The 13,034-nt window shown below is 39.1% G+C and overlaps 1 long non-coding RNA gene across 1 annotated transcript in view; it reads left to right on the top strand.

Moving 5' to 3' along the window:
- The window catches only part of LOC143270984 (uncharacterized), a 35,540-nt gene extending 30,341 nt beyond the window's left edge, over positions 1 to 5,199 (top strand). Inside the window, exon 3 of the long non-coding RNA XR_013048216.1 lies at positions 3,480 to 5,199. This is a non-coding gene — a long non-coding RNA (uncharacterized LOC143270984). The remainder of the gene's footprint in view (positions 1 to 3,479) is intronic.
- The last annotated feature ends 7,835 nt before the right edge of the window (positions 5,200 to 13,034 follow it).

Genomic DNA, 13,034 nt, shown 5'->3' with positions numbered 1-13,034 from the left:
ATAATGGAATATTTTGTTTACTCTGTCTATGGTGATTGAGATTTTTGCTTGATATAATAGTCTGGGTTGGCATCCATGGTCTCTTAGTGTCTGTATAAGTCTGTCCAGGACCTTCAGAGTTCCATTGAGAAGTCAGGTGTTATTCTGATGGGTCTGTCTTTATATGTTACTTGGCCTTTTTCCTTTGCAGCTCTGTAGCTGGAGAGTTTTCTCTCCGGGCCCCACCAAACTCTGGCAGTCCAATAGCCCTCTTATAAAATAAACACACAGACACTTATATTATTTAAACTTTTTGGCCTAATGGCTCAGGCTTCTAGCTATCTACTTCTTACATCTTTAATTAATCCATTTCTATAAATTTATACCTTGCCACGTGGCTCATGGCTTACTGGCAGCTTCATGTGGTCCTTGTCTTGGTGGCAGCTGGCAGTGTCTCCCTCCACCTTCCTGTTCTCTCAGTTCTCCTCTCTATTAGTCCTGCTTACACTTCCTGCCTGGCTCCTGGCCAATCAGTGTTTTATTTATTGACCAATCAGAGCAACACATTTGACATACAGACCATCCCACAGCATAGCTCTTAATAATTTTCTTTATTCTGTATGTTTAGTGGTTTAATTGTTATGTGGCAAGGGGACATTTTTTGGGATTCAATCTATTTGGTGTTCTGTAAGCTTCCTGTACCTTCATAGGCATTTCCTTCTTTAAGTTGGGAAAGTTTTTTTCTATGATTTTGTTGAATATATTTTCTATGCCTTTGAGTTGGTATTCTTCTCCTTCTTCTATCCCTGTTATTCTTAGGTTTGGTCTTTTCATGGTGTCCAAAATTATCTGAACATTTTGTGTTACAACTCTTTTGGCTCTAGTGTTTTCTGACTGATGAATCTATTTCCTCTATTGTATCTTCAATGCCAGATATCTGTTCTTCCATCTCTTACATTCTGTTGCTTTTGCTTGCTTCTGTAGTTCCTGTTTATTTACTCAGATTTTCCATTTCCAGCATTCCCTCATTTTGTGTCTTCTTTATTGCCTCTATTTCAGTTTTCAAGTCTTGGACTGTTTCGTTCACCTTTTTAATCCCCTTTCTTGGCTTTCTTTAAGGGATTTATTGATTTCTTCCATTTTTTGTTTGTCTTTTCTTTCATTTCTTTAAGGGAAAATTTCATTTCCTCTTTAAAGATCTCTATCAATCAGGCCTAAAATCAATGAACTAGAAACAAAATATGCAAAGAATCAATGAAATGAAGAGTTGGTTCCTTGAAAGGATAAACAGACAAATGATAAGCTAAACTAATCAAAATAACTGAAATCTCCTAACCAATATAATGAGAATTGAAAAGAGATATTAAAACAGTATTGCCTAGTTCGGTCCCATGCAGGTTCCCCAGATGTCAATCTAGAGTCAGTGGGCTCCAACTAGCTTGGGTCAGCTGTCTCTGCAGGTTTTCCCACCATGATCTTGACCCCTTTGCTCATATAATACCTCCTCCCTGTCTTTGACTGGACTTTTAGAGTCTTAGCTGGTTTCATCTTGATAGAGGAAGCCATTATGGGGTCAGGGAGAAACCTGGTGCTAGGGAAATTCCCAGGAATCCACAAGGATGACCCCAGCTTAGACTACTAATGATAGTGGAGAGGGTGCCTAAACTGGCCTACCCTGGTAATCAGATTGGTGAAGACCCTAATTGTCATCATAGATCCTTCATCCAGTAATTGATGGAAGCAGATTCAGAGATCCACAATCAAGCACCATGTCAAACTCTGGGAGTCCAGTTGAAGAGAAGGAAGAAGGATTATATGAGCAAGGGGGGGGGGGCAAGATCATGATGCGGAAAATCTACAGAAATAACTGAACCAAGATAGTAGGAAGTCACAAACTATGGACCAACAGCTGTGGAACTTCCATGGGACTGGACTAGGACGTCTGCATAGGAGGGCAATTGTGTAGTTTGGTCTGCTTGAGGGGCCGCTGGCCGTGGCATCAGGATCTATCCCTGATGCATGAGCTGGCTTTCTTGAGCCCATTATGTGTCTTGCTTACTCTTGATGCAGAGGGGAGGGACTTGGATCTGCCTCTACTGAATGTACAAGGCTTTGATGACATAATAATCAAAACACTAAACACACACTCACACAGAACAAAGAAAAAAATATTAAGAGCCACAAAGGAAAAAGACCAAGTAACATATAAAGGCAAAACCATCAGAATAACACCAGACTTCTCAATAGCGACTATGAAAGTCAGAAGGTCATGGACAAATCTTTTTTTTTAAAGATTTATTTATTTATTATGTATACAGCATGTATGACTACAGGCCAGAAGAGGGTGCTAGATCCCATTACAGATGGTTGTGAGCCACCATGTGGTTGCTGGGAATTGAACTCAGGATCTCTGGAAGAGCAGTCATTGCTCTTAACCTCTGAGCCATCTCTCCAGCCCAAGTCATGGACAAATCTTATGCAGACACTAAGAGACCACGGATGCCAACCCAGACTATTATACCCAGCAAAACTCTCAATCACCATAGGCGGAGTAAACAAAATATTCCAGGAAAAAAAAAAAACAGATTTATTCAATACCTGTCCACAAACCCAGCCCTACGGAAAGCTCTAGAAGGGAAAATCCAACCCAAAGAAGCTAAACATATCCATGAAAAATCAAGCAATAGATCATCCCACACCAACATGCACCAAAGAAGGACAACACAACACAACCACAAAAATAACAGGAATTAACAATCACTGGTCATTAATATCCATCAATATCCATGGTTTCACCTCACCTATAAAAAGACACAGGCTAACAAAATAAACAAACAGGACCCATCCATCTCCTGAAAACAAGAAACACACCTTAACTTCAAAGACAGACACTACCTCTGAGTAAATGGCTGGGAAAAAGCTTTCCAAACAAATAGACCTAAGAAACAAGCTGGTGTAGCTACTCTAATATCTAATAAAGTAGATTTCAAACTAAAATCAATCAAAAGAGATCAAGATGGACATTACATATTTATCACAGGAAAAATCCACCAAGATGAAGTTTCGATTCCAAACAGTTATGCTCCAAATACAAAAGCACACACATTCATAAAAGAAACACTACTAAAGTTTAAAATGCACATCAAATCCCACACATTAGTGTGTGGCCTGGGCAGGCACCTCCATGATGTGTAAGGTACCATGGAGGCCTGGTTTCCTAGAACTGTTGTCTCTCTTTCTCATCTCTGTCTCTCTCTGTCTCTCTCTGTCTCTCTCTGTCTCTGTCTCTCTCTCTCTCTCTCTCTCTCTCTGTGTGTGTGTGTGTGTGTGTGTGTGTGTGTGTGTGTGTGTGTGTGTTTTGGGTGTTTGTGTGTGCCTGGTTTTATTGTGGCAGATATATTTTAGATAGACAGGTCATCTTCAAACCCTTCAGAGATCTACAGAATATGTCATTTAAAATGTTTTAAGAACTTAGAACATTTTTCTTTTTGTTATGGCAGTACCAATCTACTTCGGAGAAAATATGGGCATTGAAGAAACTGCATATGGAGTTAACTTTCATTGTGGCAAAAGTTAGCCACTGGACAACAAAATATCCTCGAATCAACTGCTGACAAACAGGACAAAGTGGACAGATAGGACACGAAACAAAGACTACTGATTCTTGCCAAAACAAGTGTGGTAATGGATTTATCAAAAGTCATCTTCTAAGGCCAGGACAATATGGCACCATCCCTGAAGTGGCCTTCGCAATCCAGAAAAGGTACAGTGCCCTTTTCCTCGAAGGCAGCTGAACAGGCAGTGGGCTGATGGCTTCTGATGTGCAGTGGGATGACAGCTGACACAGTTATTCTTGAAGAGTAACTAAACTCACACCTCTCAATAGTAGACTGGCATTTAATCGAGGGATATGGAGAAGAACAGGATGCTTACATGAAGCCACACACACACATAGCCAAGAAGAATGGACAGCTGAATTAAAAAACCATCAACAATTTCCAGAATTTAAAATCCTGAATCAGGACATGACACTAGTGGAATTCAGGTGCATGTGGTACATGGACTGCTCTCACCCAATGTGAGGTCAAACTATTGACCTTGTGTACATCCTACTTCACAAATGAGTCTGTCAGATACACTAAGCCTATAGGCTGAAGATGATGCCCCAACACTGCGGAGAAACCTCAGGTGACTGTCTAGGCAGCTGGTTGTTTCTGTCAACTCACAATTTTTTTGCAAGCTGTTTGCATGCACTTCCTGTTTTTATGTTTTATTAGGTAGTATTATTTCCTTCTCGGGTCTCTAAGGGAGTTGAAGTTTAGTTAGTTATAGTTGAAGATTAGTTAGGATTGAAAGTGAATTAGGTACATTTTGGACTTACCAAAATAGGATAGATAATGGAATTATTTTCTCCGAATTTCTCAAATTCAAATGGACTGAACATTGTTTAAGTATTTATTACTTGTATATAAGGTATATAGTTATTGTACTTTTGTATATAGTTTTTCTTATGTTATTTATAACCTTTTCCCCTTTCTCTTTTTATTAAAACAGAAAAGGTGGAACATGGTGATATTTTAATTGTACTGAAATGTGATCTTATTTGTATGTTAATAAATAAAGTTGCTTTTGTGTCAGAGCCAATAGCAAGCCACAGCAGAAACTGGGCAGCAGTTGTGGTGCACACCTTTAATCCCAGCTCTTGGGAGGCAGAGCTAGGCAGATCTCTGTGTGTTCAAGGATACAGCCAACATGAAGACACACACCTTTATTCTCAATACCAACCATAGAAGCTGCACAGACAGGCAGTGACAAGGAGGTCATGTAGTTGGGTTTACAACCAATGAGAAGGTAGAATAGTGTGGGTGCCATGGGCCCTGGCCCCCGACTGTGAGTGGCTGCAGCCTTGCTTGCTGACCTTTACCAGATGTCCTCCCTATTCAGATTCCCTGCCGGTCTCCTTCTCACCTAAGGATCACCAGAGAACCTACCGGAGGTTCTTTGTTCCTACATCCCGCTTGTGGTGTAAACAACTTAGGTGCATCCTGTATTTGGTGTAAACAACTTAGATACAAGAATGTAGAACATTGGGTCTAGAATGTAGACCATTGGTATCGAAATTCTGCCCTCCGGGGATCCTCCATTTGTGTTGTAAGCCTGTATTTAAGGTTTCTTCCCTCTTTCAATAAACGGCATTCGGCATTCAGCCATGGCGAATGACTCGCTGTCCCTTGTCTCTACTTTTAATCTGAAGCCCTTCGCTCGGACATGGTGAATGGGTATCGGTAATGCTGGCGTTACTGCTACAGAATAGAAAGTCTATGAAAAAAAAAACAAACAGGAAGTATATCTCTTGCTGAAGAGGACAACAGCAGCAGTGAAGGGCAAGGTTTTTAGCGCTGAGCTCTTGGGCTTTCATTTCTGCATTGGCTCTTATTTAACAAGACCATTCACCTAACAGTGTTCTGCTAGGCCTTTGCCTCTATTTATACTTCTATAGTCCCTCCACCAGGCAAAAACACTGCAAAGGATACAACCATCATGGTATGTGCTTTTGCTTCTCTGGCACCATCAAAAAGCACACATCATGAGGTACATGACATCCCAGTTGTGTGATATCCAGGGCAGTTTGAAATTTCCCCAGCTAGGTAGAGGTGTTCCCAGGTGCAACACCCAGTCTAGCCACCTTGCAGATACAGGGAGCTGAATCACCCACAAACATGAATCCTGGGGAAACTCAGTATTCTGGGACCATAGCAATGTAGGATGATATATTCCACCACCTTGGAGTGTTTCTTACAGTTACAGTAGCACAAAGTTCAGAGGCTGTGCATCCCAAACACAAAAACAACAACAAAAACCCCAAACAAACAAACAAAAAGCAAAATGATGAGGTTCACAACAACAACCCCACTCCTGGTACAGTTTTCTGTATCAGTTTATTTTATGTTGCTGTGATAAAATACCCAGTCAGAAAGCAACTGAAGGAAGTAAATGTGTATTTTAGCTTACAGTTCTAGAGGGATAGGGTCTATCATAGATGGGAAGGCATGAAATAATGGTATGAGCAAGTCTGGCTAATCCTGTTTTCATACACACACACAGGAAGCAAAGAGAGAACAAAAAAATGGTTAAAGATAGAAACCTTCAAAACACTTTCAAACACATTTAGAATATTTCCAAAGATATAAAATAAATTGAGCTATAAAATCAATAAATACTAAAGAATTGGAACAAATGCCAAGGGTTTTCTCTGTCTGCATTGGAAATGGATTGAAAATTAATAATTAAATATAAAACACATGGAATAGAATCTAAATATAATAGGCACACATAGCTCATTGATTTACAATGAAGTCTCACATAAATCAAGTTTCTTAGTGTTCTGTTGCTGTGAAGAGGCACCACGACCATGGCAAATCTTATAAAAGAGAGCATTTAGTTGGAGTTTCTTTATACTTTCAGGGGTTTAGTACATTTTCATCATGGTGGGGAGCATGGAGGCATGCAGGCAGACATGGTGTTGGAGAAATGGTTGAAATCCTGATCCACAGGCAACCAGAAGAGAGAGAGACTCTGGGCTTGGCATGGGCTTCTAAAACCTCAAAGTCTTCCTTCAGTGAAATACATCCTCCATCAAGGCCACACTGACCCCAACAAAGCCACACTTCCTAATCCTTTCAAATTGTGCCACTCCCTAAGCATGAGCCAATGTGGGTTATTCTTATTCAAACCACCACATGAAGAAATACATTGAAGACAGCTGGCAGCCTGGGCAGTCATCCAAAGTTCTTCTGTAAAGTTGGGGCATCTGTCTTCAGCACACAGGGCTAGAGTCTCTCAGTCACTTCTCTTCATGTCCTGTAGAATGTCTGTAGCAGGAATCTTAAAAATTCTTATTAATAAAATCAAACCCGAGGCCAGTCATTGGGGTCAATGCTGGTAGATCAGAGAGACAGAACAAGCCACAGCTATCTCACCTTGCCAGTTCCTCAGCTGGTCCTGTTTCCTCAGACTGGAAGCTTCTGTGTCATCCAGAATGAATCTCAGCTGAACTGTGCTGCTCAAAAGCCTGAAGCTTAACCAGCCACATGCTTAACCAGCCAAATGCTTCTAGTTTCTGGTCCTCACGCCTTATATACCTTTCTGCTTTCTACCATCACTCCATAGGATTAAAGGATTGCTTCTTGTGATTAAAGGCGTGATGAGTCATGCCTGTCTGTTTTCAATGTGGCCTTGAACTCACAGAGATCCCAGATGGATTTCTGCCTCTGGAATGCTAGGATTAAAGACATGTGCTATCACTGCCTAACTAGTGGCTTTTCTGTTCTCTGACCCCAGATAAGTTTATTAAGGTACACAATATTTTGGGGAACACAATACCACCACAAATGTCTGGTAGTTTCCTCTGTGAAACAGGAACCTGAAGGACCATTTTGCCAAGCAAAAGTTCAGTGGTCACCTTCCTATGGGTCCTACATGTCCATTTGATCAAGCAGTCCAGGTAAGAACAGTCTCTTGCCCAAAGGGCTATTTTTGCCAAGAAGAAGATAAAATCCATATAGAGTGTCTTTGATGCCCATCCTCCTCTCTGAAGTAAATAGGTGCTGCCAAGAGCAGACATGCCTCACTGTCCAGAAAGTCTAAGTTTTTTAACATTTTAAATGCCATATTATGTAGTTCTTTGAAGTGTTTCCTTAGTTATGATAAAAGATAAGTTAAATATGAAGCCTTAGACTCACAAATATAGGAGAGATAGATATCTTCTTTCATTTTGGCAAATACAAATAGATTTAGATATTATAACTATAATTCTTGCTTGATAATTGTTTTGTTATTTTATAGTTGTTATTTTACTATGTGAATGTTAAAACCTTCCTTTTTGAAAAAAAGAAAAGGGGAATTGCTGTGGGATATTCTCTGCACTGTGAATGTGTTGCTCTGATTGGTTAATAAAGTGCTGATTGGCTTGTAGCCAGGCAGGAAGTATAGGTGGGATAAAGAGAGAGGAGGAGTCAGGGAACAGGAAGGCTGAGGAGGGAGACAAGGCCAGCCACCACCATGAGGAGCAGGATGTAAAGCACTGGTAAGCCCCAGCCATGTGGCAAGGTATAGATTTATAGAAATGAGTTAATTTAAGATATAAGAGCTAGATAACAAGTAGCCTGCTGCAGGCATACAGTTTATAAGTGAAAAAAAAAGAAAAAGGAAAGAAATACATTGAAATTACCAAAATAACTGAGATTTGTGGGATAGATAGAGTCCAAATTAGTATAGATAAAGAATTGATTGGTTTAAAAAAATACCATATATTAGAAAAATAGAAATTCAAAACACTGTGGTCTATGTCAATATAAGAGAAAACAGAGCAAAGAAAACCCCAATTAAACAAAAAAGGGACTAATAATGATCAGAGAAGAAATAAATTGGAACAAAACACAGAAAGTTGATCATCTATTGTAAGAGAGGATGTGGGGGCATACTATAAAATACTTATAATCATTGCAATAGTGAGCACAGCAGCTTTGAACACCTGGACAGGACTTGGACATAAGGAAGGAACAGAATGACATGAAAATAGAAAGAAATAGGAAGAGTACTACTTGATAGGAATGGTCCCAATTTTACATTTAAGAATGGGAGGGAGATAAGAGGGATAATGGGAGGGTGAATTATTGACATCATAATCATATGCATGTATTAAATTACTAAAAATGAATTTGGTAAAATATATTCATTTAAAATGTCATAAAATTCACAATCATCTTCCAATATAGACAGGAAAATAATCCAAGAAACACAAATTTTGGCAAGAGAGATTACTACAACAAATCACACATGTCAGAAGTGTTATTTGTAATCCTGTGAACACTTTACAGAAATAAATTCGATAACTTAAATGAATTATACAAATACATTTTAATCTGGTTTGGGGAGACATAATAAAAATAAAATCACTTTTTAAACATTAAAAAAATTAGAGCATTTCCTTCTAAGTTTATAGACAGTTAAATATCAGCAACAATTTTACACAATCACTTGTAGAAAATAATAAAATTGGGAATGGGAACACTTATCATTCTTTCTTATGAAGGTAGCATTACTTGGCCCTTAAAACTTGGTAAAAAGCAGTATAGGAAAAAACAAAACGTCCACAAAAACATGACAACGAAAAAGACTCAAATGACATCGTTATCACTAAGAAATTTTTTATTCATTTTACATACAAACCACAGATCTCCTCTCTTTCCTTTTTCCACTCCCTCCAGTCTTCCACACAAACCCATCCCCCATGCCCTCCTTTGAAAAGGTAAGACCTCTCATGGGGAGTCAGCAGAGCCTGGTACATTCAGTCCAGGCTAGTCCAAGACCCTCCCCCTGCATCAAGGCTTTGCAATGCATCCCACCATAGGCAGTGGGTTCCAAAAAGCCTGCTCATGCAGCAGGGATGCATGACATGAACAAATGTGATTCACCAACATAGAAGTAGAATTATCTACCACAAAGATTGGGTTTATTGTAGGAATATAATGCTCATCCATTAAAAAGAATGAATCTATGTAAGCTGCAATATTAAGAGACTAAAAAGGGAAAATTATTGTCATATCAATTGATGAAGAAAAGCTATTTGACAAAATGTGATGCCTGCTCATAATAATTTCAAGAAACCCAAGAAAAGAGAACTTTCCTAACTTGATAAATTAATAAAAATTACACAACAGTTGTCATATTTACAGAAGAGTAAGTCAAACAATCATTACTGCTGTTGTATTCTAAATTTGCATAGTACTGGAAGTGTTAGCTTGTGTAGTTAAGTCAAAGGATTGAGAACGTAGGAGTTGAGGTACCTGTCCCCAGGCCCTCCCAGGGTTCCTTAAGAGAAATGCTTCCAGGAGCAAGGGAAAAAGATTTCTATAATAATTTCATACACACAGGCAAATGCTCTTCATTCTATGTGCTCTTTACTCTTGTGTTCTTTGTTTCATCCATCTTTATTCTTCGCTTCATTTTTATTTTTCTACCCATTACAAATTCCCAAGTGCATATATGTACACACACACACACACACACACACACACACACACACACACACACACAATCTCTCGATTCATTAGTAACTTATTACTAAAAACTGCAAAGCAACTCTCAGGGGCAAGCATTCTGATAAGAGTCACACTTGGCAAAGACTTGGTCGGTTTAATTGGTGAGTGAAAACAGCTGCAAATTGTAAAATGTTCTGGCTCATCTCTTAAAGGGATAGCTACAAGGGTACAAGGGAAGAAACTAAACAAATAAGAGATTTAAGGAAAAGGCAAAGAATACGTGTACTATTCTATATTTCTTAAGTGTGGTTAATAATATCTGGACATGGTTAGTCAGTTAACAGCCTTTTCCTAATAATTACCTGAATCTCAGGACCTAAACAGTCTACTGAGTCTAAAATCTTGCATTAAAAATTGGTGTAGAAGTATATGCAAAGTGTTCATTGCTTTTTGGATGGGAGTGGGGAGGTGCCAGTGGAGGAAGCTGAGAGCAGCATAGGTGCTATTGATCTCTTGAAGGATATAACAAGGCCAGACGCCTGCACTCAAGGCCTATTGTTCAGTCAGTCTCTACTACTGACGGGGCGTCAAGAGAGGGCCCGAGGAATGGGTGACGTCAATGTGTCCTTCTGCGCATGCTCAACACTTCTCCATGTTCCTCCTGGTTGACATCCACATGCTCCTCTCCAGATGGGCGCCATAGGATTTTCTCTCCCTGACTGACTGCTCTGGGCTTTTTGAACTCCTGCTGAGGTAGGTGGTATTTACTTTGGTGCACAAATGGTGGGTGTGGCCCAAAGATGAGGAACTGAGGGAGCCACTGTGAACAGGCATGTGAAAGGTCCTGGGAAGTTAAACCTTACTTCTAGGGCATGTGTGCAGAATGAGTTTTTTTTTTTTTTTTTTTTTTTTTTTCAAAACAGGGTTTCTCTGTGTAGCTTTGTGCCTTTCCTGGAACTCGCTTTGGAGACCAGGCTGGCCTCGAACTCACAGAGATCCGCCTGCCTCTGCCTCCCGAGTGCTGGGATTAAAGGCTTGCGCCTCCACCGCCCGGCTTAGAATGAGTTATAGCTTGCATCTGCATGCATGCGCATGCTGCCTGTTCCTCCTAGGTTGTAGAGATGACACTGAAGAGTGAATTTTATAGCATTGCAAGATAATTGGGGAAGAGAGATGGGAGAAAGGTGGGAACACACACTGACCACAGGATCCTTGCGTGAACATGTAGAAAATTTCTGTGGACCTCACCCTCCACCTACTACTGCTGCTCAGAGAATGGGCTTGATTGAATTTTTTTTTTTTTTACTCTCTAAGAATTCTCCTTTAGGAATTTTAATGTAGAGGGAAGATATGATATTGGAATGGATATTTCTACTGAATAAACAGAGTAAAAAATTGAAAACTTATGTGGAAAAGATCTCTGACTTGATTTTAAAAGGTAAATTGAGGCTTGGTCAATTAGCAGGAATAGACCCAGCAGAAATTGTTGTACCTTTAACGAAGGAGGACATTCACCAGCATGATCATCCAATTAAAATTAACTTATACCAGTAACAAATTCTTTTCATGTAATCAGATGTAACTTGCCAAAAGGGAATTTCTCCAAAGTTAGGCTTGGGGAAAAGTTTTTTCTTTCAGTAGAATGAAGACTATGGAATCTGAAGAACACTGGACAAATAAGACATCTGAAGAAAATCTGGTAGAATTCTGCACAGAAACCATCTGGTCCTAGTCTTAAATTTGGCATGTGGTACCTATCCAGAAAATTGATTACTTCTTTCAGATTTTCCAATTTTGTGGAGTACAAGTTTTTGAAGTTTGACCTGATGATTCTCTGGATATCCTCATTGTCTGTTGTTATGTCTCCATTTTCATTTCTGATTTGGATGCTCTCTCTCTCTCTCTCTCTCTCTCTCTCTCTCTCTCTCTCTCTCTCTCTCTCTCCCTTTTGGTTAATGTGGATAAGAGCTTGTCTATCTTGTTCATTTTTTTCAAAGAACCAACTCTTTGTTTCATTGATTCTTTGTATTGTTCTCTTTGTTTCTATTTCATTGATTTCAGCTATTGATTTGATTATTTCCTGGTGTTGCTTCCTCATGGGTGACTTTGCTTCTTTTTCTTCTAGAGCTTTCAGTTGTGCTGTTAATCTCTAGTGTGAGATTTCTCCAGCTTTTTTATGTGGTCATTTAGTGCTATGAATTTTCCTCTTAACACTGCTTTCATAGTGTCCCATAAGTTTGGGTATGTAGTACATTCATTTTCATTGAATTCTAGGAAATCTTTAATTTCTTTATTTATTTCTTGCTTGACACATTGTTGATTCATTTGGGTATTATTCAGTTTGCATGAGATTGTAGGCTTTCTGTAATGTTTGTTGTTGTTGAAATCTAACATTAAGCCATGGTGGTCTGATAAAATACAGGAAGTTATTCCAATTTTTTGCATCTGTTGAGATTTGCTGTGACCCAGCTTGTGGTCAGTTTTAGAGAGGGTTCCATGGGTGCTGAGAAGATGATATGTTATTTTCTGTTAGGGTGGAATGTTCTATAAATATCTATTAAGTCCATTTGAGTCATAACTTTTGTTAGATCCCTTATTTCTTTTTTAAGTTTCAGTCTGGCAGATGTATCCAGTGGTGAGAGTGGGGTGTTGAAATCTCCCACTACTAGTGTGTGGGCTTTGATGTGTGCTTGAAGCTTTAGTAATATTTCTATTACAAATGTGAGTGTCCTTGTATTGGGGTACACAAATGCTCAGAATTGAGACTTCGTCTTGGTGGTTTCCCCTGTGGTAAATATGTAATGCCCTTCCATATTTCTTTCAATTGATTTTTGTTTGAAATCTATATTATTAGGTATTAGGATAACTACAACAACTTGCTTCTTAAAACTATTTGATTGGAAAGTTTTTTCCCAGCAATTTTTCTCTAAGGTAATGTCTGTTTTTAAAATTGAGGTGTGTTTCTTGTATGCAGCAGAAGTATGGATCCTGTTTCTGTATCCATTCTGTCAG

This window comes from Peromyscus maniculatus, chromosome X (genome assembly GCF_049852395.1).
Source record: "Peromyscus maniculatus bairdii isolate BWxNUB_F1_BW_parent chromosome X, HU_Pman_BW_mat_3.1, whole genome shotgun sequence".
Lineage (NCBI taxonomy): Eukaryota > Metazoa > Chordata > Mammalia > Rodentia > Cricetidae > Peromyscus > Peromyscus maniculatus.
Note: the sequence above shows the minus strand (reverse complement) of the source record. Positions and strands in the feature narration are given on the sequence as shown.